The sequence below is a fragment of the Schistocerca piceifrons genome, unplaced genomic scaffold (assembly GCF_021461385.2).
Source record: "Schistocerca piceifrons isolate TAMUIC-IGC-003096 unplaced genomic scaffold, iqSchPice1.1 HiC_scaffold_458, whole genome shotgun sequence".
Classification (NCBI taxonomy): Eukaryota; Metazoa; Arthropoda; class Insecta; order Orthoptera; family Acrididae; genus Schistocerca; species Schistocerca piceifrons.
In genome coordinates this window covers 36,558-56,538 of record NW_025728687.1, presented here as the reverse complement: position 1 = coordinate 56,538, position 19,981 = coordinate 36,558, and the positions used below count along the sequence as shown (strand labels likewise).

Sequence of the window (19,981 nt, the reverse complement as noted above, 5' to 3'; positions counted from 1 at the left end):
CAATAGCGCCCTGTGTTCCCATGCGCTCACCCGCCCAAGTACTGACAAGGGCCAAAGTTGTTACGCATCGGCAATCGGACATTTTCTTTCATTTTCTCTTTATCGGTTGAGAACCAGTGTATTCAAGATATTATGGCCATTGCCGAGTGAATGCTGTAGCGCTCCCCGACGAGTCGGGTTCGGATCCTCTATCAACTTCCACGCAGGGTGATGATCTTTTGGTCACCACACTCGCCAGCTGAAATCGGCGCCGCCTTTTCGTAGTAGGAAAAGAGTAGTGGCCCGTGGGGGGATCGAACCCACGACCTTCGCGTTATTAGCACGACGCTCTAACCAACTGAGCTAACGGGCCTCGGCAGATGCAGTTGCTCAGCCCTACGCTGGAAACAGGTGGCATGAAGCCGCACACCATTTCTATGGTCGTCGTGTGTCTGCTTCCCTAGTCTATATTCTGCTGACGGTCACGAAACAGTAGCTATATTGCGAGCAGGACGGGAAACGGCCGCTCGGACAGCTCAAACTTGTCACGATTCGTGTGGAAAAAATTCCGTTCCGGTACCGGGAATCGAACCCGGGTGAAAGCCAGGTATCCTAGCCACTAGACCACACCGGATGTGGCCGTTTCGTTCGACCGTTCGTACGGTCGCTTGTCGCATTTCGTGTCGAGTGCCGCGTCGGCGCCCCCCTCTCTTTGCGAGCATCTTTGCACATACTGACTGGCAAGGCGCGCACCTCAAACGTCGCAGAGCAATGCTTTTGGCTTCACGCTCTGCTGGGAGAAGAGGAAAAGGGAAGCTGTAAGTAGCAATAACAGGAAGTAAACATTTTCCCGCTGAAGCGTTGAAACGCTGTGGATAACAAACAAGAAATACGTTGGCGCCCTAGCAACAGCACCACCATGTCACAGAAAATTAAATGCCCCGGGTGAGGATCGAACTCACGACCTTAAGATTATGAGACTTACGCGCTGCCTACTGCGCTACCGAGGCACGGGTGCACCGCTTGTCCTGGAAACTGGGTAAACACCTTACCCAATATTAGACGTAGAGACACTGTACTTCCTGGATAACGTGTTCTGTTGCTACACGTGCACTGCCGGCCCAGTTGATTGCGGTGCTGCTGCTGCTGTTGCAACGATAGGCAGCACTCCTTGTCGTTGAAGTTCAGTGCCTCGGAGGCACCCGGACCCAGCAACTTGTGAGGCCAGGCCGACGCTAGTCTGTAGAACATGATGCGAGCGTCCTAGTGGGGACCCGCGAGTGCTGCGTTCTCGGTCCTTCTCAAGGGAAATCCAGCTACACATTCTTGTGGATCGTGCATCTCAAGCGCTCAAGCCACGCGGCAGCATTATCGCGGGAAAAGCAAAATGATGCATCGGCCGGGAATCGAACCCGGGCCGCCCGCGTGGCAGGCGAGCATTCTACCACTGAACCACCGATGCTCGGGCCAGCGGTAACTTGACGCTGCTTGCCGCGCAGATGTCTCAAGGGAAAGTGGGACTGCCGTCAAGCGCCGTAGCATTCTGTGGAAAAGATGCTGCAGACGCTGAATCCTGCACTGCACTGCTCTGCTTAAAAATGCCGCCAGAACGCGGTCCTCTGCGTACTCTTGCGTTGCCGGCGCCCAACTCTTGCCAAAGGATGCGAAGTGTGCGCGGATACGCTGTCCGAATGCGTCTGGATGTGCTCCCCTAGCCTGCCTCGAAATGCGCCTGCCAGGTACGATCACCTTCGGCCGCTGCCGACTGGCGGGAAGCCGACACAGCGCGGACGCGCGGCGCTCGCTTGTGCGGTGGTGGTGTAATGGTCAGCATAGTTGCCTTCCAAGCAGTTGATCCGGGTTCGATTCCCGGCCACCGCAGCAGGCTTTTAATTTCGCGTATGAGTACTTTTGCCACGCGCTCTTAAATTATTGTTTTTTCGCCCTCTTACTCGCTGCATACCAGCCCTTAGTGTGTCTCGACTTGTCTCGACTTTGCTCGGCTGACGCGAGAGCTGACGCTCTCAAATCGGCCTATATCAAAACGACAAGCACGAGAAACGACTGAGAGAGGTAAGGAGGGACACACAGCACGCCCCCTTCATTTCACGGTGGCGTCTCCCTGACCGAATCGGGCTGTAGCTCCGAAAAGAAAGGAGAAACAAAAATAGGAAGTAAAAGTGCCAATAGCGCCCTGTGTTCCCATGCGCTCACCCGCCCAAGTACTGACAAGGGCCAAAGTTGTTACGCATCTGCAATCGGACATTTTCTTTCATTTTCTCTTTATCGGTTGAGAACCAGTGTATTCAAGATATTATGGCCATTGCCGAGTGAATGCTGTAGCGCTCCCCGACGAGTCGGGTTCGGATCCTCTATCAACTTCCACGCAGGGTGATGATCTTTTGGTCACCACACTCGCCAGCTGAAATCGGCGCCGCCTTTTCGTAGTAGGAAAAGAGTAGTGGCCCGTGGGGGGATCGAACCCACGACCTTCGCGTTATTAGCACGACGCTCTAACCAACTGAGCTAACGGGCCTCGGCAGATGCAGTTGCTCAGCCCTACGCTGGAAACAGGTGGCATGAAGCCGCACACCATTTCTATGGTCGTCGTGTGTCTGCTTCCCTAGTCTATATTCTGCTGACGGTCACGAAACAGTAGCTATATTGCGAGCAGGACGGGAAACGGCCGCTCGGACAGCTCAAACTTGTCACGATTCGTGTGGAAAAAATTCCGTTCCGGTACCGGGAATCGAACCCGGGTGAAAGCCAGGTATCCTAGCCACTAGACCACACCGGATGTGGCCGTTTCGTTCGACCGTTCGTACGGTCGCTTGTCGCATTTCGTGTCGAGTGCCGCGTCGGCGCCCCCCTCTCTTTGCGAGCATCTTTGCACATACTGACTGGCAAGGCGCGCACCTCAAACGTCGCAGAGCAATGCTTTTGGCTTCACGCTCTGCTGGGAGAAGAGGAAAAGGGAAGCTGTAAGTAGCAATAACAGGAAGTAAACATTTTCCCGCTGAAGCGTTGAAACGCTGTGGATAACAAACAAGAAATACGTTGGCGCCCTAGCAACAGCACCACCATGTCACAGAAAATTAAATGCCCCGGGTGAGGATCGAACTCACGACCTTAAGATTATGAGACTTACGCGCTGCCTACTGCGCTACCGAGGCACGGGTGCACCGCTTGTCCTGGAAACTGGGTAAACACCTTACCCAATATTAGACGTAGAGACACTGTACTTCCTGGATAACGTGTTCTGTTGCTACACGTGCACTGCCGGCCCAGTTGATTGCGGTGCTGCTGCTGCTGTTGCAACGATAGGCAGCACTCCTTGTCGTTGAAGTTCAGTGCCTCGGAGGCACCCGGACCCAGCAACTTGTGAGGCCAGGCCGACGCTAGTCTGTAGAACATGATGCGAGCGTCCTAGTGGGGACCCGCGAGTGCTGCGTTCTCGGTCCTTCTCAAGGGAAATCCAGCTACACATTCTTGTGGATCGTGCATCTCAAGCGCTCAAGCCACGCGGCAGCATTATCGCGGGAAAAGCAAAATGATGCATCGGCCGGGAATCGAACCCGGGCCGCCCGCGTGGCAGGCGAGCATTCTACCACTGAACCACCGATGCTCGGGCCAGCGGTAACTTGACGCTGCTTGCCGCGCAGATGTCTCAAGGGAAAGTGGGACTGCCGTCAAGCGCCGTAGCATTCTGTGGAAAAGATGCTGCAGACGCTGAATCCTGCACTGCACTGCTCTGCTTAAAAATGCCGCCAGAACGCGGTCCTCTGCGTACTCTTGCGTTGCCGGCGCCCAACTCTTGCCAAAGGATGCGAAGTGTGCGCGGATACGCTGTCCGAATGCGTCTGGATGTGCTCCCCTAGCCTGCCTCGAAATGCGCCTGCCAGGTACGATCACCTTCGGCCGCTGCCGACTGGCGGGAAGCCGACACAGCGCGGACGCGCGGCGCTCGCTTGTGCGGTGGTGGTGTAATGGTCAGCATAGTTGCCTTCCAAGCAGTTGATCCGGGTTCGATTCCCGGCCACCGCAGCAGGCTTTTAATTTCGCGTATGAGTACTTTTGCCACGCGCTCTTAAATTATTGTTTTTTCGCCCTCTTACTCGCTGCATACCAGCCCTTAGTGTGTCTCGACTTGTCTCGACTTTGCTCGGCTGACGCGAGAGCTGACGCTCTCAAATCGGCCTATATCAAAACGACAAGCACGAGAAACGACTGAGAGAGGTAAGGAGGGACACACAGCACGCCCCCTTCATTTCACGGTGGCGTCTCCCTGACCGAATCGGGCTGTAGCTCCGAAAAGAAAGGAGAAACAAAAATAGGAAGTAAAAGTGCCAATAGCGCCCTGTGTTCCCATGCGCTCACCCGCCCAAGTACTGACAAGGGCCAAAGTTGTTACGCATCGGCAATCGGACATTTTCTTTCATTTTCTCTTTATCGGTTGAGAACCAGTGTATTCAAGATATTATGGCCATTGCCGAGTGAATGCTGTAGCGCTCCCCGACGAGTCGGGTTCGGATCCTCTATCAACTTCCACGCAGGGTGATGATCTTTTGGTCACCACACTCGCCAGCTGAAATCGGCGCCGCCTTTTCGTAGTAGGAAAAGAGTAGTGGCCCGTGGGGGGATCGAACCCACGACCTTCGCGTTATTAGCACGACGCTCTAACCAACTGAGCTAACGGGCCTCGGCAGATGCAGTTGCTCAGCCCTACGCTGGAAACAGGTGGCATGAAGCCGCACACCATTTCTATGGTCGTCGTGTGTCTGCTTCCCTAGTCTATATTCTGCTGACGGTCACGAAACAGTAGCTATATTGCGAGCAGGACGGGAAACGGCCGCTCGGACAGCTCAAACTTGTCACGATTCGTGTGGAAAAAATTCCGTTCCGGTACCGGGAATCGAACCCGGGCCTCCTGGGTGAAAGCCAGGTATCCTAGCCACTAGACCACACCGGATGTGGCCGTTTCGTTCGACCGTTCGTACGGTCGCTTGTCGCATTTCGTGTCGAGTGCCGCGTCGGCGCCCCCCTCTCTTTGCGAGCATCTTTGCACATACTGACTGGCAAGGCGCGCACCTCAAACGTCGCAGAGCAATGCTTTTGGCTTCACGCTCTGCTGGGAGAAGAGGAAAAGGGAAGCTGTAAGTAGCAATAACAGGAAGTAAACATTTTCCCGCTGAAGCGTTGAAACGCTGTGGATAACAAACAAGAAATACGTTGGCGCCCTAGCAACAGCACCACCATGTCACAGAAAATTAAATGCCCCGGGTGAGGATCAAACTCACGACCTTAAGATTATGAGACTTACGCGCTGCCTACTGCGCTACCGAGGCACGGGTGCACCGCTTGTCCTGGAAACTGGGTAAACACCTTACCCAATATTAGACGTAGAGACACTGTACTTCCTGGATAACGTGTTCTGTTGCTACACGTGCACTGCCGGCCCAGTTGATTGCGGTGCTGCTGCTGCTGTTGCAACGATAGGCAGCACTCCTTGTCGTTGAAGTTCAGTGCCTCGGAGGCACCCGGACCCAGCAACTTGTGAGGCCAGGCCGACGCTAGTCTGTAGAACATGATGCGAGCGTCCTAGTGGGGACCCGCGAGTGCTGCGTTCTCGGTCCTTCTCAAGGGAAATCCAGCTACACATTCTTGTGGATCGTGCATCTCAAGCGCTCAAGCCACGCGGCAGCATTATCGCGGGAAAAGCAAAATGATGCATCGGCCGGGAATCGAACCCGTGCCGCCCGCGTGGCAGGCGAGCATTCTACCACTGAACCACCGATGCTCGGGCCAGCGGTAACTTGGCGCTGCTTGCCGCGCAGATGTCTCAAGGGAAAGTGGGACTGCCGTCAAGCGCCGTAGCATTCTGTGGAAAAGATGCTGCAGACGCTGAATCCTGCACTGCACTGCTCTGCTTAAAAATGCCGCCAGAACGCGGTCCTCTGCGTACTCTTGCGTTGCCGGCGCCCAACTCTTGCCAAAGGATGCGAAGTGTGCGCGGATACGCTGTCCGAATGCGTCTGGATGTGCTCCCCTAGCCTGCCTCGAAATGCGCCTGCCAGGTACGATCACCTTCGGCCGCTGCCGACTGGCGGGAAGCCGACACAGCGCGGACGCGCGGCGCTCGCTTGTGCGGTGGTGGTGTAATGGTCAGCATAGTTGCCTTCCAAGCAGTTGATCCGGGTTCGATTCCCGGCCACCGCAGCAGGCTTTTAATTTCGCGTATGAGTACTTTTGCCACGCGCTCTTAAATTATTGTTTTTTCGCCCTCTTACTCGCTGCATACCAGCCCTTAGTGTGTCTCGACTTGTCTCGACTTTGCTCGGCTGACGCGAGAGCTGACGCTCTCAAATCGGCCTATATCAAAACGACAAGCACGAGAAACGACTGAGAGAGGTAAGGAGGGACACACAGCACGCCCCCTTCATTTCACGGTGGCGTCTCCCTGACCGAATCGGGCTGTAGCTCCGAAAAGAAAGGAGAAACAAAAATAGGAAGTAAAAGTGCCAATAGCGCCCTGTGTTCCCATGCGCTCACCCGCCCAAGTACTGACAAGGGCCAAAGTTGTTACGCATCGGCAATCGGACATTTTCTTTCATTTTCTCTTTATCGGTTGAGAACCAGTGTATTCAAGATATTATGGCCATTGCCGAGTGAATGCTGTAGCGCTCCCCGACGAGTCGGGTTCGGATCCTCTATCAACTTCCACGCAGGGTGATGATCTTTTGGTCACCACACTCGCCAGCTGAAATCGGCGCCGCCTTTTCGTAGTAGGAAAAGAGTAGTGGCCCGTGGGGGGATCGAACCCACGACCTTCGCGTTATTAGCACGACGCTCTAACCAACTGAGCTAACGGGCCTCGGCAGATGCAGTTGCTCAGCCCTACGCTGGAAACAGGTGGCATGAAGCCGCACACCATTTCTATGGTCGTCGTGTGTCTGCTTCCCTAGTCTATATTCTGCTGACGGTCACGAAACAGTAGCTATATTGCGAGCAGGACGGGAAACGGCCGCTCGGACAGCTCAAACTTGTCACGATTCGTGTGGAAAAAATTCCGTTCCGGTACCGGGAATCGAACCCGGGTGAAAGCCAGGTATCCTAGCCACTAGACCACACCGGATGTGGCCGTTTCGTTCGACCGTTCGTACGGTCGCTTGTCGCATTTCGTGTCGAGTGCCGCGTCGGCGCCCCCCTCTCTTTGCGAGCATCTTTGCACATACTGACTGGCAAGGCGCGCACCTCAAACGTCGCAGAGCAATGCTTTTGGCTTCACGCTCTGCTGGGAGAAGAGGAAAAGGGAAGCTGTAAGTAGCAATAACAGGAAGTAAACATTTTCCCGCTGAAGCGTTGAAACGCTGTGGATAACAAACAAGAAATACGTTGGCGCCCTAGCAACAGCACCACCATGTCACAGAAAATTAAATGCCCCGGGTGAGGATCGAACTCACGACCTTAAGATTATGAGACTTACGCGCTGCCTACTGCGCTACCGAGGCACGGGTGCACCGCTTGTCCTGGAAACTGGGTAAACACCTTACCCAATATTAGACGTAGAGACACTGTACTTCCTGGATAACGTGTTCTGTTGCTACACGTGCACTGCCGGCCCAGTTGATTGCGGTGCTGCTGCTGCTGTTGCAACGATAGGCAGCACTCCTTGTCGTTGAAGTTCAGTGCCTCGGAGGCACCCGGACCCAGCAACTTGTGAGGCCAGGCCGACGCTAGTCTGTAGAACATGATGCGAGCGTCCTAGTGGGGACCCGCGAGTGCTGCGTTCTCGGTCCTTCTCAAGGGAAATCCAGCTACACATTCTTGTGGATCGTGCATCTCAAGCGCTCAAGCCACGCGGCAGCATTATCGCGGGAAAAGCAAAATGATGCATCGGCCGGGAATCGAACCCGGGCCGCCCGCGTGGCAGGCGAGCATTCTACCACTGAACCACCGATGCTCGGGCCAGCGGTAACTTGGCGCTGCTTGCCGCGCAGATGTCTCAAGGGAAAGTGGGACTGCCGTCAAGCGCCGTAGCATTCTGTGGAAAAGATGCTGCAGACGCTGAATCCTGCACTGCACTGCTCTGCTTAAAAATGCCGCCAGAACGCGGTCCTCTGCGTACTCTTGCGTTGCCGGCGCCCAACTCTTGCCAAAGGATGCGAAGTGTGCGCGGATACGCTGTCCGAATGCGTCTGGATGTGCTCCCCTAGCCTGCCTCGAAATGCGCCTGCCAGGTACGATCACCTTCGGCCGCTGCCGACTGGCGGGAAGCCGACACAGCGCGGACGCGCGGCGCTCGCTTGTGCGGTGGTGGTGTAATGGTCAGCATAGTTGCCTTCCAAGCAGTTGATCCGGGTTCGATTCCCGGCCACCGCAGCAGGCTTTTAATTTCGCGTATGAGTACTTTTGCCACGCGCTCTTAAATTATTGTTTTTTCGCCCTCTTACTCGCTGCATACCAGCCCTTAGTGTGTCTCGACTTGTCTCGACTTTGCTCGGCTGACGCGAGAGCTGACGCTCTCAAATCGGCCTATATCAAAACGACAAGCACGAGAAACGACTGAGAGAGGTAAGGAGGGACACACAGCACGCCCCCTTCATTTCACGGTGGCGTCTCCCTGACCGAATCGGGCTGTAGCTCCGAAAAGAAAGGAGAAACAAAAATAGGAAGTAAAAGTGCCAATAGCGCCCTGTGTTCCCATGCGCTCACCCGCCCAAGTACTGACAAGGGCCAAAGTTGTTACGCATCGGCAATCGGACATTTTCTTTCATTTTCTCTTTATCGGTTGAGAACCAGTGTATTCAAGATATTATGGCCATTGCCGAGTGAATGCTGTAGCGCTCCCCGACGAGTCGGGTTCGGATCCTCTATCAACTTCCACGCAGGGTGATGATCTTTTGGTCACCACACTCGCCAGCTGAAATCGGCGCCGCCTTTTCGTAGTAGGAAAAGAGTAGTGGCCCGTGGGGGGATCGAACCCACGACCTTCGCGTTATTAGCACGACGCTCTAACCAACTGAGCTAACGGGCCTCGGCAGATGCAGTTGCTCAGCCCTACGCTGGAAACAGGTGGCATGAAGCCGCACACCATTTCTATGGTCGTCGTGTGTCTGCTTCCCTAGTCTATATTCTGCTGACGGTCACGAAACAGTAGCTATATTGCGAGCAGGACGGGAAACGGCCGCTCGGACAGCTCAAACTTGTCACGATTCGTGTGGAAAAAATTCCGTTCCGGTACCGGGAATCGAACCCGGGCCTCCTGGGTGAAAGCCAGGTATCCTAGCCACTAGACCACACCGGATGTGGCCGTTTCGTTCGACCGTTCGTACGGTCGCTTGTCGCATTTCGTGTCGAGTGCCGCGTCGGCGCCCCCCTCTCTTTGCGAGCATCTTTGCACATACTGACTGGCAAGGCGCGCACCTCAAACGTCGCAGAGCAATGCTTTTGGCTTCACGCTCTGCTGGGAGAAGAGGAAAAGGGAAGCTGTAAGTAGCAATAACAGGAAGTAAACATTTTCCCGCTGAAGCGTTGAAACGCTGTGGATAACAAACAAGAAATACGTTGGCGCCCTAGCAACAGCACCACCATGTCACAGAAAATTAAATGCCCCGGGTGAGGATCAAACTCACGACCTTAAGATTATGAGACTTACGCGCTGCCTACTGCGCTACCGAGGCACGGGTGCACCGCTTGTCCTGGAAACTGGGTAAACACCTTACCCAATATTAGACGTAGAGACACTGTACTTCCTGGATAACGTGTTCTGTTGCTACACGTGCACTGCCGGCCCAGTTGATTGCGGTGCTGCTGCTGCTGTTGCAACGATAGGCAGCACTCCTTGTCGTTGAAGTTCAGTGCCTCGGAGGCACCCGGACCCAGCAACTTGTGAGGCCAGGCCGACGCTAGTCTGTAGAACATGATGCGAGCGTCCTAGTGGGGACCCGCGAGTGCTGCGTTCTCGGTCCTTCTCAAGGGAAATCCAGCTACACATTCTTGTGGATCGTGCATCTCAAGCGCTCAAGCCACGCGGCAGCATTATCGCGGGAAAAGCAAAATGATGCATCGGCCGGGAATCGAACCCGTGCCGCCCGCGTGGCAGGCGAGCATTCTACCACTGAACCACCGATGCTCGGGCCAGCGGTAACTTGGCGCTGCTTGCCGCGCAGATGTCTCAAGGGAAAGTGGGACTGCCGTCAAGCGCCGTAGCATTCTGTGGAAAAGATGCTGCAGACGCTGAATCCTGCACTGCACTGCTCTGCTTAAAAATGCCGCCAGAACGCGGTCCTCTGCGTACTCTTGCGTTGCCGGCGCCCAACTCTTGCCAAAGGATGCGAAGTGTGCGCGGATACGCTGTCCGAATGCGTCTGGATGTGCTCCCCTAGCCTGCCTCGAAATGCGCCTGCCAGGTACGATCACCTTCGGCCGCTGCCGACTGGCGGGAAGCCGACACAGCGCGGACGCGCGGCGCTCGCTTGTGCGGTGGTGGTGTAATGGTCAGCATAGTTGCCTTCCAAGCAGTTGATCCGGGTTCGATTCCCGGCCACCGCAGCAGGCTTTTAATTTCGCGTATGAGTACTTTTGCCACGCGCTCTTAAATTATTGTTTTTTCGCCCTCTTACTCGCTGCATACCAGCCCTTAGTGTGTCTCGACTTGTCTCGACTTTGCTCGGCTGACGCGAGAGCTGACGCTCTCAAATCGGCCTATATCAAAACGACAAGCACGAGAAACGACTGAGAGAGGTAAGGAGGGACACACAGCACGCCCCCTTCATTTCACGGTGGCGTCTCCCTGACCGAATCGGGCTGTAGCTCCGAAAAGAAAGGAGAAACAAAAATAGGAAGTAAAAGTGCCAATAGCGCCCTGTGTTCCCATGCGCTCACCCGCCCAAGTACTGACAAGGGCCAAAGTTGTTACGCATCGGCAATCGGACATTTTCTTTCATTTTCTCTTTATCGGTTGAGAACCAGTGTATTCAAGATATTATGGCCATTGCCGAGTGAATGCTGTAGCGCTCCCCGACGAGTCGGGTTCGGATCCTCTATCAACTTCCACGCAGGGTGATGATCTTTTGGTCACCACACTCGCCAGCTGAAATCGGCGCCGCCTTTTCGTAGTAGGAAAAGAGTAGTGGCCCGTGGGGGGATCGAACCCACGACCTTCGCGTTATTAGCACGACGCTCTAACCAACTGAGCTAACGGGCCTCGGCAGATGCAGTTGCTCAGCCCTACGCTGGAAACAGGTGGCATGAAGCCGCACACCATTTCTATGGTCGTCGTGTGTCTGCTTCCCTAGTCTATATTCTGCTGACGGTCACGAAACAGTAGCTATATTGCGAGCAGGACGGGAAACGGCCGCTCGGACAGCTCAAACTTGTCACGATTCGTGTGGAAAAAATTCCGTTCCGGTACCGGGAATCGAACCCGGGTGAAAGCCAGGTATCCTAGCCACTAGACCACACCGGATGTGGCCGTTTCGTTCGACCGTTCGTACGGTCGCTTGTCGCATTTCGTGTCGAGTGCCGCGTCGGCGCCCCCCTCTCTTTGCGAGCATCTTTGCACATACTGACTGGCAAGGCGCGCACCTCAAACGTCGCAGAGCAATGCTTTTGGCTTCACGCTCTGCTGGGAGAAGAGGAAAAGGGAAGCTGTAAGTAGCAATAACAGGAAGTAAACATTTTCCCGCTGAAGCGTTGAAACGCTGTGGATAACAAACAAGAAATACGTTGGCGCCCTAGCAACAGCACCACCATGTCACAGAAAATTAAATGCCCCGGGTGAGGATCGAACTCACGACCTTAAGATTATGAGACTTACGCGCTGCCTACTGCGCTACCGAGGCACGGGTGCACCGCTTGTCCTGGAAACTGGGTAAACACCTTACCCAATATTAGACGTAGAGACACTGTACTTCCTGGATAACGTGTTCTGTTGCTACACGTGCACTGCCGGCCCAGTTGATTGCGGTGCTGCTGCTGCTGTTGCAACGATAGGCAGCACTCCTTGTCGTTGAAGTTCAGTGCCTCGGAGGCACCCGGACCCAGCAACTTGTGAGGCCAGGCCGACGCTAGTCTGTAGAACATGATGCGAGCGTCCTAGTGGGGACCCGCGAGTGCTGCGTTCTCGGTCCTTCTCAAGGGAAATCCAGCTACACATTCTTGTGGATCGTGCATCTCAAGCGCTCAAGCCACGCGGCAGCATTATCGCGGGAAAAGCAAAATGATGCATCGGCCGGGAATCGAACCCGGGCCGCCCGCGTGGCAGGCGAGCATTCTACCACTGAACCACCGATGCTCGGGCCAGCGGTAACTTGGCGCTGCTTGCCGCGCAGATGTCTCAAGGGAAAGTGGGACTGCCGTCAAGCGCCGTAGCATTCTGTGGAAAAGATGCTGCAGACGCTGAATCCTGCACTGCACTGCTCTGCTTAAAAATGCCGCCAGAACGCGGTCCTCTGCGTACTCTTGCGTTGCCGGCGCCCAACTCTTGCCAAAGGATGCGAAGTGTGCGCGGATACGCTGTCCGAATGCGTCTGGATGTGCTCCCCTAGCCTGCCTCGAAATGCGCCTGCCAGGTACGATCACCTTCGGCCGCTGCCGACTGGCGGGAAGCCGACACAGCGCGGACGCGCGGCGCTCGCTTGTGCGGTGGTGGTGTAATGGTCAGCATAGTTGCCTTCCAAGCAGTTGATCCGGGTTCGATTCCCGGCCACCGCAGCAGGCTTTTAATTTCGCGTATGAGTACTTTTGCCACGCGCTCTTAAATTATTGTTTTTTCGCCCTCTTACTCGCTGCATACCAGCCCTTAGTGTGTCTCGACTTGTCTCGACTTTGCTCGGCTGACGCGAGAGCTGACGCTCTCAAATCGGCCTATATCAAAACGACAAGCACGAGAAACGACTGAGAGAGGTAAGGAGGGACACACAGCACGCCCCCTTCATTTCACGGTGGCGTCTCCCTGACCGAATCGGGCTGTAGCTCCGAAAAGAAAGGAGAAACAAAAATAGGAAGTAAAAGTGCCAATAGCGCCCTGTGTTCCCATGCGCTCACCCGCCCAAGTACTGACAAGGGCCAAAGTTGTTACGCATCGGCAATCGGACATTTTCTTTCATTTTCTCTTTATCGGTTGAGAACCAGTGTATTCAAGATATTATGGCCATTGCCGAGTGAATGCTGTAGCGCTCCCCGACGAGTCGGGTTCGGATCCTCTATCAACTTCCACGCAGGGTGATGATCTTTTGGTCACCACACTCGCCAGCTGAAATCGGCGCCGCCTTTTCGTAGTAGGAAAAGAGTAGTGGCCCGTGGGGGGATCGAACCCACGACCTTCGCGTTATTAGCACGACGCTCTAACCAACTGAGCTAACGGGCCTCGGCAGATGCAGTTGCTCAGCCCTACGCTGGAAACAGGTGGCATGAAGCCGCACACCATTTCTATGGTCGTCGTGTGTCTGCTTCCCTAGTCTATATTCTGCTGACGGTCACGAAACAGTAGCTATATTGCGAGCAGGACGGGAAACGGCCGCTCGGACAGCTCAAACTTGTCACGATTCGTGTGGAAAAAATTCCGTTCCGGTACCGGGAATCGAACCCGGGCCTCCTGGGTGAAAGCCAGGTATCCTAGCCACTAGACCACACCGGATGTGGCCGTTTCGTTCGACCGTTCGTACGGTCGCTTGTCGCATTTCGTGTCGAGTGCCGCGTCGGCGCCCCCCTCTCTTTGCGAGCATCTTTGCACATACTGACTGGCAAGGCGCGCACCTCAAACGTCGCAGAGCAATGCTTTTGGCTTCACGCTCTGCTGGGAGAAGAGGAAAAGGGAAGCTGTAAGTAGCAATAACAGGAAGTAAACATTTTCCCGCTGAAGCGTTGAAACGCTGTGGATAACAAACAAGAAATACGTTGGCGCCCTAGCAACAGCACCACCATGTCACAGAAAATTAAATGCCCCGGGTGAGGATCGAACTCACGACCTTAAGATTATGAGACTTACGCGCTGCCTACTGCGCTACCGAGGCACGGGTGCACCGCTTGTCCTGGAAACTGGGTAAACACCTTACCCAATATTAGACGTAGAGACACTGTACTTCCTGGATAACGTGTTCTGTTGCTACACGTGCACTGCCGGCCCAGTTGATTGCGGTGCTGCTGCTGCTGTTGCAACGATAGGCAGCACTCCTTGTCGTTGAAGTTCAGTGCCTCGGAGGCACCCGGACCCAGCAACTTGTGAGGCCAGGCCGACGCTAGTCTGTAGAACATGATGCGAGCGTCCTAGTGGGGACCCGCGAGTGCTGCGTTCTCGGTCCTTCTCAAGGGAAATCCAGCTACACATTCTTGTGGATCGTGCATCTCAAGCGCTCAAGCCACGCGGCAGCATTATCGCGGGAAAAGCAAAATGATGCATCGGCCGGGAATCGAACCCGGGCCGCCCGCGTGGCAGGCGAGCATTCTACCACTGAACCACCGATGCTCGGGCCAGCGGTAACTTGGCGCTGCTTGCCGCGCAGATGTCTCAAGGGAAAGTGGGACTGCCGTCAAGCGCCGTAGCATTCTGTGGAAAAGATGCTGCAGACGCTGAATCCTGCACTGCACTGCTCTGCTTAAAAATGCCGCCAGAACGCGGTCCTCTGCGTACTCTTGCGTTGCCGGCGCCCAACTCTTGCCAAAGGATGCGAAGTGTGCGCGGATACGCTGTCCGAATGCGTCTGGATGTGCTCCCCTAGCCTGCCTCGAAATGCGCCTGCCAGGTACGATCACCTTCGGCCGCTGCCGACTGGCGGGAAGCCGACACAGCGCGGACGCGCGGCGCTCGCTTGTGCGGTGGTGGTGTAATGGTCAGCATAGTTGCCTTCCAAGCAGTTGATCCGGGTTCGATTCCCGGCCACCGCAGCAGGCTTTTAATTTCGCGTATGAGTACTTTTGCCACGCGCTCTTAAATTATTGTTTTTTCGCCCTCTTACTCGCTGCATACCAGCCCTTAGTGTGTCTCGACTTGTCTCGACTTTGCTCGGCTGACGCGAGAGCTGACGCTCTCAAATCGGCCTATATCAAAACGACAAGCACGAGAAACGACTGAGAGAGGTAAGGAGGGACACACAGCACGCCCCCTTCATTTCACGGTGGCGTCTCCCTGACCGAATCGGGCTGTAGCTCCGAAAAGAAAGGAGAAACAAAAATAGGAAGTAAAAGTGCCAATAGCGCCCTGTGTTCCCATGCGCTCACCCGCCCAAGTACTGACAAGGGCCAAAGTTGTTACGCATCGGCAATCGGACATTTTCTTTCATTTTCTCTTTATCGGTTGAGAACCAGTGTATTCAAGATATTATGGCCATTGCCGAGTGAATGCTGTAGCGCTCCCCGACGAGTCGGGTTCGGATCCTCTATCAACTTCCACGCAGGGTGATGATCTTTTGGTCACCACACTCGCCAGCTGAAATCGGCGCCGCCTTTTCGTAGTAGGAAAAGAGTAGTGGCCCGTGGGGGGATCGAACCCACGACCTTCGCGTTATTAGCACGACGCTCTAACCAACTGAGCTAACGGGCCTCGGCAGATGCAGTTGCTCAGCCCTACGCTGGAAACAGGTGGCATGAAGCCGCACACCATTTCTATGGTCGTCGTGTGTCTGCTTCCCTAGTCTATATTCTGCTGACGGTCACGAAACAGTAGCTATATTGCGAGCAGGACGGGAAACGGCCGCTCGGACAGCTCAAACTTGTCACGATTCGTGTGGAAAAAATTCCGTTCCGGTACCGGGAATCGAACCCGGGCCTCCTGGGTGAAAGCCAGGTATCCTAGCCACTAGACCACACCGGATGTGGCCGTTTCGTTCGACCGTTCGTACGGTCGCTTGTCGCATTTCGTGTCGAGTGCCGCGTCGGCGCCCCCCTCTCTTTGCGAGCATCTTTGCACATACTGACTGGCAAGGCGCGCACCTCAAACGTCGCAGAGCAATGCTTTTGGCTTCACGCTCTGCTGGGAGAAGAGGAAAAGGGAAGCTGTAAGTAGCAATAACAGGAAGTAAACATTTTCCCGCTGAAGCGTTGAAACGCTGTGGATAACAAACAAGAAATACGTTGGCGCCCTAGCAACAGCACCACCATGTCACAGAAAATTAAATGCCCCGGGTGAGGATCAAACTCACGACCTTAAGATTATGAGACTTACGCGCTGCCTACTGCGCTACCGAGGCACGGGTGCACCGCTTGTCCTGGAAACTGGGTAAACACCTTACCCAATATTAGACGTAGAGACACTGTACTTCCTGGATAACGTGTTCTGTTGCTACACGTGCACTGCCGGCCCAGTTGATTGCGGTGCTGCTGCTGCTGTTGCAACGATAGGCAGCACTCCTTGTCGTTGAAGTTCAGTGCCTCGGAGGCACCCGGACCCAGCAACTTGTGAGGCCAGGCCGACGCTAGTCTGTAGAACATGATGCGAGCGTCCTAGTGGGGACCCGCGAGTGCTGCGTTCTCGGTCCTTCTCAAGGGAAATCCAGCTACACATTCTTGTGGATCGTGCATCTCAAGCGCTCAAGCCACGCGGCAGCATTATCGCGGGAAAAGCAAAATGATGCATCGGCCGGGAATCGAACCCGGGCCGCCCGCGTGGCAGGCGAGCATTCTACCACTGAACCACCGATGCTCGGGCCAGCGGTAACTTGGCGCTGCTTGCCGCGCAGATGTCTCAAGGGAAAGTGGGACTGCCGTCAAGCGCCGTAGCATTCTGTGGAAAAGATGCTGCAGACGCTGAATCCTGCACTCCACTGCTCTGCTTAAAAATGCCGCCAGAACGCGGTCCTCTGCGTACTCTTGCGTTGCCGGCGCCCAACTCTTGCCAAAGGATGCGAAGTGTGCGCGGATACGCTGTCCGAATGCGTCTGGATGTGCTCCCCTAGCCTGCCTCGAAATGCGCCTGCCAGGTACGATCACCTTCGGCCGCTGCCGACTGGCGGGAAGCCGACACAGCGCGGACGCGCGGCGCTCGCTTGTGCGGTGGTGGTGTAATGGTCAGCATAGTTGCCTTCCAAGCAGTTGATCCGGGTTCGATTCCCGGCCACCGCAGCAGGCTTTTAATTTCGCGTATGAGTACTTTTGCCACGCGCTCTTAAATTATTGTTTTTTCGCCCTCTTACTCGCTGCATACCAGCCCTTAGTGTGTCTCGACTTGTCTCGACTTTGCTCGGCTGACGCGAGAGCTGACGCTCTCAAATCGGCCTATATCAAAACGACAAGCACGAGAAACGACTGAGAGAGGTAAGGAGGGACACACAGCACGCCCCCTTCATTTCACGGTGGCGTCTCCCTGACCGAATCGGGCTGTAGCTCCGAAAAGAAAGGAGAAACAAAAATAGGAAGTAAAAGTGCCAATAGCGCCCTGTGTTCCCATGCGCTCACCCGCCCAAGTACTGACAAGGGCCAAAGTTGTTACGCATCGGCAATCGGACATTTTCTTTCATTTTCTCTTTATCGGTTGAGAACCAGTGTATTCAAGATATTATGGCCATTGCCGAGTGAATGCTGTAGCGCTCCCCGACGAGTCGGGTTCGGATCCTCTATCAACTTCCACGCAGGGTGATGATCTTTTGGTCACCACACTCGCCAGCTGAAATCGGCGCCGCCTTTTCGTAGTAGGAAAAGAGTAGTGGCCCGTGGGGGGATCGAACCCACGACCTTCGCGTTATTAGCACGACGCTCTAACCAACTGAGCTAACGGGCCTCGGCAGATGCAGTTGCTCAGCCCTACGCTGGAAACAGGTGGCATGAAGCCGCACACCATTTCTATGGTCGTCGTGTGTCTGCTTCCCTAGTCTATATTCTGCTGACGGTCACGAAACAGTAGCTATATTGCGAGCAGGACGGGAAACGGCCGCTCGGACAGCTCAAACTTGTCACGATTCGTGTGGAAAAAATTCCGTTCCGGTACCGGGAATCGAACCCGGGCCTCCTGGGTGAAAGCCAGGTATCCTAGCCACTAGACCACACCGGATGTGGCCGTTTCGTTCGACCGTTCGTACGGTCGCTTGTCGCATTTCGTGTCGAGTGCCGCGTCGGCGCCCCCCTCTCTTTGCGAGCATCTTTGCACATACTGACTGGCAAGGCGCGCACCTCAAACGTCGCAGAGCAATGCTTTTGGCTTCACGCTCTGCTGGGAGAAGAGGAAAAGGGAAGCTGTAAGTAGCAATAACAGGAAGTAAACATTTTCCCGCTGAAGCGTTGAAACGCTGTGGATAACAAACAAGAAATACGTTGGCGCCCTAGCAACAGCACCACCATGTCACAGAAAATTAAATGCCCCGGGTGAGGATCAAACTCACGACCTTAAGATTATGAGACTTACGCGCTGCCTACTGCGCTACCGAGGCACGGGTGCACCGCTTGTCCTGGAAACTGGGTAAACACCTTACCCAATATTAGACGTAGAGACACTGTACTTCCTGGATAACGTGTTCTGTTGCTACACGTGCACTGCCGGCCCAGTTGATTGCGGTGCTGCTGCTGCTGTTGCAACGATAGGCAGCACTCCTTGTCGTTGAAGTTCAGTGCCTCGGAGGCACCCGGACCCAGCAACTTGTGAGGCCAGGCCGACGCTAGTCTGTAGAACATGATGCGAGCGTCCTAGTGGGGACCCGCGAGTGCTGCGTTCTCGGTCCTTCTCAAGGGAAATCCAGCTACACATTCTTGTGGATCGTGCATCTCAAGCGCTCAAGCCACGCGGCAGCATTATCGCGGGAAAAGCAAAATGATGCATCGGCCGGGAATCGAACCCGGGCCGCCCGCGTGGCAGGCGAGCATTCTACCACTGAACCACCGATGCTCGGGCCAGCGGTAACTTGGCGCTGCTTGCCGCGCAGATGTCTCAAGGGAAAGTGGGACTGCCGTCAAGCGCCGTAGCATTCTGTGGAAAAGATGCTGCAGACGCTGAATCCTGCACTGCACTGCTCTGCTTAAAAATGCCGCCAGAACGCGGTCCTCTGCGTACTCTTGCGTTGCCGGCGCCCAACTCTTGCCAAAGGATGCGAAGTGTGCGCGGATACGCTGTCCGAATGCGTCTGGATGTGCTCCCCTAGCCTGCCTCGAAATGCGCCTGCCAGGTACGATCACCTTCGGCCGCTGCCGACTGGCGGGAAGCCGACACAGCGCGGACGCGCGGCGCTCGCTTGTGCGGTGGTGGTGTAATGGTCAGCATAGTTGCCTTCCAAGCAGTTGATCCGGGTTCGATTCCCGGCCACCGCAGCAGGCTTTTAATTTCGCGTATGAGTACTTTTGCCACGCGCTCTTAAATTATTGTTTTTTCGCCCTCTTACTCGCTGCATACCAGCCCTTAGTGTGTCTCGACTTGTCTCGACTTGTCTCGGCTGACGCGAGAGCTGACGCTCTCAAATCGGCCTATATCAAAACGACAAGCACGAGAAACGACTGAGAGAGGTAAGGAGGGACACACAGCACGCCCCCTTCATTTCACGGTGGCGTCTCCCTGACCGAATCGGGCTGTAGCTCCGAAAAGAAAGGAGAAACAAAAATAGGAAGTAAAAGTGCCAATAGCGCCCTGTGTTCCCATGCGCTCACCCGCCCAAGTACTGACAAGGGCCAAAGTTGTTACGCATCGGCAATCGGACATTTTCTTTCATTTTCTCTTTATCGGTTGAGAACCAGTGTATTCAAGATATTATGGCCATTGCCGAGTGAATGCTGTAGCGCTCCCCGACGAGTCGGGTTCGGATCCTCTATCAACTTCCACGCAGGGTGATGATCTTTTGGTCACCACACTCGCCAGCTGAAATCGGCGCCGCCTTTTCGTAGTAGGAAAAGAGTAGTGGCCCGTGGGGGGATCGAACCCACGACCTTCGCGTTATTAGCACGACGCTCTAACCAACTGAGCTAACGGGCCTCGGCAGATGCAGTTGCTCAGCCCTACGCTGGAAACAGGTGGCATGAAGCCGCACACCATTTCTATGGTCGTCGTGTGTCTGCTTCCCTAGTCTATATTCTGCTGACGGTCACGAAA

The 19,981-nt window shown here is 55.0% G+C and overlaps 42 non-coding genes across 42 annotated transcripts; 9 read left to right on the top strand and 33 right to left on the bottom strand.

Annotated features, from left to right (window-relative positions):
- Window positions 1-278: 278 nt before the first annotated feature.
- Window positions 279-352, bottom strand: Trnai-aau. The gene has a single exon. It is a non-coding gene; the product is annotated as a tRNA-Ile (tRNA).
- A 564-nt stretch (window positions 353-916) lies between these two features.
- Window positions 917-989, bottom strand: Trnam-cau. Its single transcript has one exon. It is a non-coding gene; the product is annotated as a tRNA-Met (tRNA).
- A 381-nt stretch (window positions 990-1,370) lies between these two features.
- Trnag-gcc lies at window positions 1,371-1,441 on the bottom strand. Its single transcript has one exon. It is a non-coding gene; the product is annotated as a tRNA-Gly (tRNA).
- A 347-nt stretch (window positions 1,442-1,788) lies between these two features.
- On the top strand, window positions 1,789-1,860 carry Trnag-ucc. The gene has a single exon. It is a non-coding gene; the product is annotated as a tRNA-Gly (tRNA).
- Window positions 1,861-2,441: 581 nt separating this feature from the next.
- Trnai-aau lies at window positions 2,442-2,515 on the bottom strand. Its single transcript has one exon. It is a non-coding gene; the product is annotated as a tRNA-Ile (tRNA).
- A 564-nt stretch (window positions 2,516-3,079) lies between these two features.
- Window positions 3,080-3,152, bottom strand: Trnam-cau. Its single transcript has one exon. It is a non-coding gene; the product is annotated as a tRNA-Met (tRNA).
- A 381-nt stretch (window positions 3,153-3,533) lies between these two features.
- Window positions 3,534-3,604, bottom strand: Trnag-gcc. Its single transcript has one exon. It is a non-coding gene; the product is annotated as a tRNA-Gly (tRNA).
- A 347-nt stretch (window positions 3,605-3,951) lies between these two features.
- Trnag-ucc lies at window positions 3,952-4,023 on the top strand. The gene has a single exon. It is a non-coding gene; the product is annotated as a tRNA-Gly (tRNA).
- Window positions 4,024-4,604: 581 nt separating this feature from the next.
- Window positions 4,605-4,678, bottom strand: Trnai-aau. The gene has a single exon. It is a non-coding gene; the product is annotated as a tRNA-Ile (tRNA).
- Window positions 4,679-4,876: 198 nt separating this feature from the next.
- Trnae-uuc lies at window positions 4,877-4,948 on the bottom strand. Its single transcript has one exon. It is a non-coding gene; the product is annotated as a tRNA-Glu (tRNA).
- Window positions 4,949-5,251: 303 nt separating this feature from the next.
- On the bottom strand, window positions 5,252-5,324 carry Trnam-cau. Its single transcript has one exon. It is a non-coding gene; the product is annotated as a tRNA-Met (tRNA).
- Window positions 5,325-5,705: 381 nt separating this feature from the next.
- On the bottom strand, window positions 5,706-5,776 carry Trnag-gcc. The gene has a single exon. It is a non-coding gene; the product is annotated as a tRNA-Gly (tRNA).
- Window positions 5,777-6,123: 347 nt separating this feature from the next.
- On the top strand, window positions 6,124-6,195 carry Trnag-ucc. Its single transcript has one exon. It is a non-coding gene; the product is annotated as a tRNA-Gly (tRNA).
- A 581-nt stretch (window positions 6,196-6,776) lies between these two features.
- Trnai-aau lies at window positions 6,777-6,850 on the bottom strand. Its single transcript has one exon. It is a non-coding gene; the product is annotated as a tRNA-Ile (tRNA).
- Window positions 6,851-7,414: 564 nt separating this feature from the next.
- Window positions 7,415-7,487, bottom strand: Trnam-cau. Its single transcript has one exon. It is a non-coding gene; the product is annotated as a tRNA-Met (tRNA).
- A 381-nt stretch (window positions 7,488-7,868) lies between these two features.
- On the bottom strand, window positions 7,869-7,939 carry Trnag-gcc. The gene has a single exon. It is a non-coding gene; the product is annotated as a tRNA-Gly (tRNA).
- A 347-nt stretch (window positions 7,940-8,286) lies between these two features.
- On the top strand, window positions 8,287-8,358 carry Trnag-ucc. The gene has a single exon. It is a non-coding gene; the product is annotated as a tRNA-Gly (tRNA).
- Window positions 8,359-8,939: 581 nt separating this feature from the next.
- Window positions 8,940-9,013, bottom strand: Trnai-aau. Its single transcript has one exon. It is a non-coding gene; the product is annotated as a tRNA-Ile (tRNA).
- Window positions 9,014-9,211: 198 nt separating this feature from the next.
- Trnae-uuc lies at window positions 9,212-9,283 on the bottom strand. The gene has a single exon. It is a non-coding gene; the product is annotated as a tRNA-Glu (tRNA).
- A 303-nt stretch (window positions 9,284-9,586) lies between these two features.
- On the bottom strand, window positions 9,587-9,659 carry Trnam-cau. The gene has a single exon. It is a non-coding gene; the product is annotated as a tRNA-Met (tRNA).
- Window positions 9,660-10,040: 381 nt separating this feature from the next.
- On the bottom strand, window positions 10,041-10,111 carry Trnag-gcc. The gene has a single exon. It is a non-coding gene; the product is annotated as a tRNA-Gly (tRNA).
- A 347-nt stretch (window positions 10,112-10,458) lies between these two features.
- Trnag-ucc lies at window positions 10,459-10,530 on the top strand. The gene has a single exon. It is a non-coding gene; the product is annotated as a tRNA-Gly (tRNA).
- Window positions 10,531-11,111: 581 nt separating this feature from the next.
- On the bottom strand, window positions 11,112-11,185 carry Trnai-aau. Its single transcript has one exon. It is a non-coding gene; the product is annotated as a tRNA-Ile (tRNA).
- A 564-nt stretch (window positions 11,186-11,749) lies between these two features.
- Window positions 11,750-11,822, bottom strand: Trnam-cau. Its single transcript has one exon. It is a non-coding gene; the product is annotated as a tRNA-Met (tRNA).
- A 381-nt stretch (window positions 11,823-12,203) lies between these two features.
- Window positions 12,204-12,274, bottom strand: Trnag-gcc. The gene has a single exon. It is a non-coding gene; the product is annotated as a tRNA-Gly (tRNA).
- Window positions 12,275-12,621: 347 nt separating this feature from the next.
- Trnag-ucc lies at window positions 12,622-12,693 on the top strand. The gene has a single exon. It is a non-coding gene; the product is annotated as a tRNA-Gly (tRNA).
- Window positions 12,694-13,274: 581 nt separating this feature from the next.
- Trnai-aau lies at window positions 13,275-13,348 on the bottom strand. Its single transcript has one exon. It is a non-coding gene; the product is annotated as a tRNA-Ile (tRNA).
- A 198-nt stretch (window positions 13,349-13,546) lies between these two features.
- Window positions 13,547-13,618, bottom strand: Trnae-uuc. The gene has a single exon. It is a non-coding gene; the product is annotated as a tRNA-Glu (tRNA).
- Window positions 13,619-13,921: 303 nt separating this feature from the next.
- Trnam-cau lies at window positions 13,922-13,994 on the bottom strand. Its single transcript has one exon. It is a non-coding gene; the product is annotated as a tRNA-Met (tRNA).
- A 381-nt stretch (window positions 13,995-14,375) lies between these two features.
- On the bottom strand, window positions 14,376-14,446 carry Trnag-gcc. Its single transcript has one exon. It is a non-coding gene; the product is annotated as a tRNA-Gly (tRNA).
- Window positions 14,447-14,793: 347 nt separating this feature from the next.
- Trnag-ucc lies at window positions 14,794-14,865 on the top strand. The gene has a single exon. It is a non-coding gene; the product is annotated as a tRNA-Gly (tRNA).
- Window positions 14,866-15,446: 581 nt separating this feature from the next.
- Trnai-aau lies at window positions 15,447-15,520 on the bottom strand. Its single transcript has one exon. It is a non-coding gene; the product is annotated as a tRNA-Ile (tRNA).
- Window positions 15,521-15,718: 198 nt separating this feature from the next.
- On the bottom strand, window positions 15,719-15,790 carry Trnae-uuc. The gene has a single exon. It is a non-coding gene; the product is annotated as a tRNA-Glu (tRNA).
- A 303-nt stretch (window positions 15,791-16,093) lies between these two features.
- Window positions 16,094-16,166, bottom strand: Trnam-cau. Its single transcript has one exon. It is a non-coding gene; the product is annotated as a tRNA-Met (tRNA).
- Window positions 16,167-16,547: 381 nt separating this feature from the next.
- On the bottom strand, window positions 16,548-16,618 carry Trnag-gcc. Its single transcript has one exon. It is a non-coding gene; the product is annotated as a tRNA-Gly (tRNA).
- A 347-nt stretch (window positions 16,619-16,965) lies between these two features.
- On the top strand, window positions 16,966-17,037 carry Trnag-ucc. Its single transcript has one exon. It is a non-coding gene; the product is annotated as a tRNA-Gly (tRNA).
- A 581-nt stretch (window positions 17,038-17,618) lies between these two features.
- Trnai-aau lies at window positions 17,619-17,692 on the bottom strand. The gene has a single exon. It is a non-coding gene; the product is annotated as a tRNA-Ile (tRNA).
- A 198-nt stretch (window positions 17,693-17,890) lies between these two features.
- Trnae-uuc lies at window positions 17,891-17,962 on the bottom strand. Its single transcript has one exon. It is a non-coding gene; the product is annotated as a tRNA-Glu (tRNA).
- Window positions 17,963-18,265: 303 nt separating this feature from the next.
- On the bottom strand, window positions 18,266-18,338 carry Trnam-cau. Its single transcript has one exon. It is a non-coding gene; the product is annotated as a tRNA-Met (tRNA).
- Window positions 18,339-18,719: 381 nt separating this feature from the next.
- Trnag-gcc lies at window positions 18,720-18,790 on the bottom strand. The gene has a single exon. It is a non-coding gene; the product is annotated as a tRNA-Gly (tRNA).
- Window positions 18,791-19,137: 347 nt separating this feature from the next.
- On the top strand, window positions 19,138-19,209 carry Trnag-ucc. Its single transcript has one exon. It is a non-coding gene; the product is annotated as a tRNA-Gly (tRNA).
- Window positions 19,210-19,790: 581 nt separating this feature from the next.
- Window positions 19,791-19,864, bottom strand: Trnai-aau. The gene has a single exon. It is a non-coding gene; the product is annotated as a tRNA-Ile (tRNA).
- Window positions 19,865-19,981: the final 117 nt, after the last annotated feature.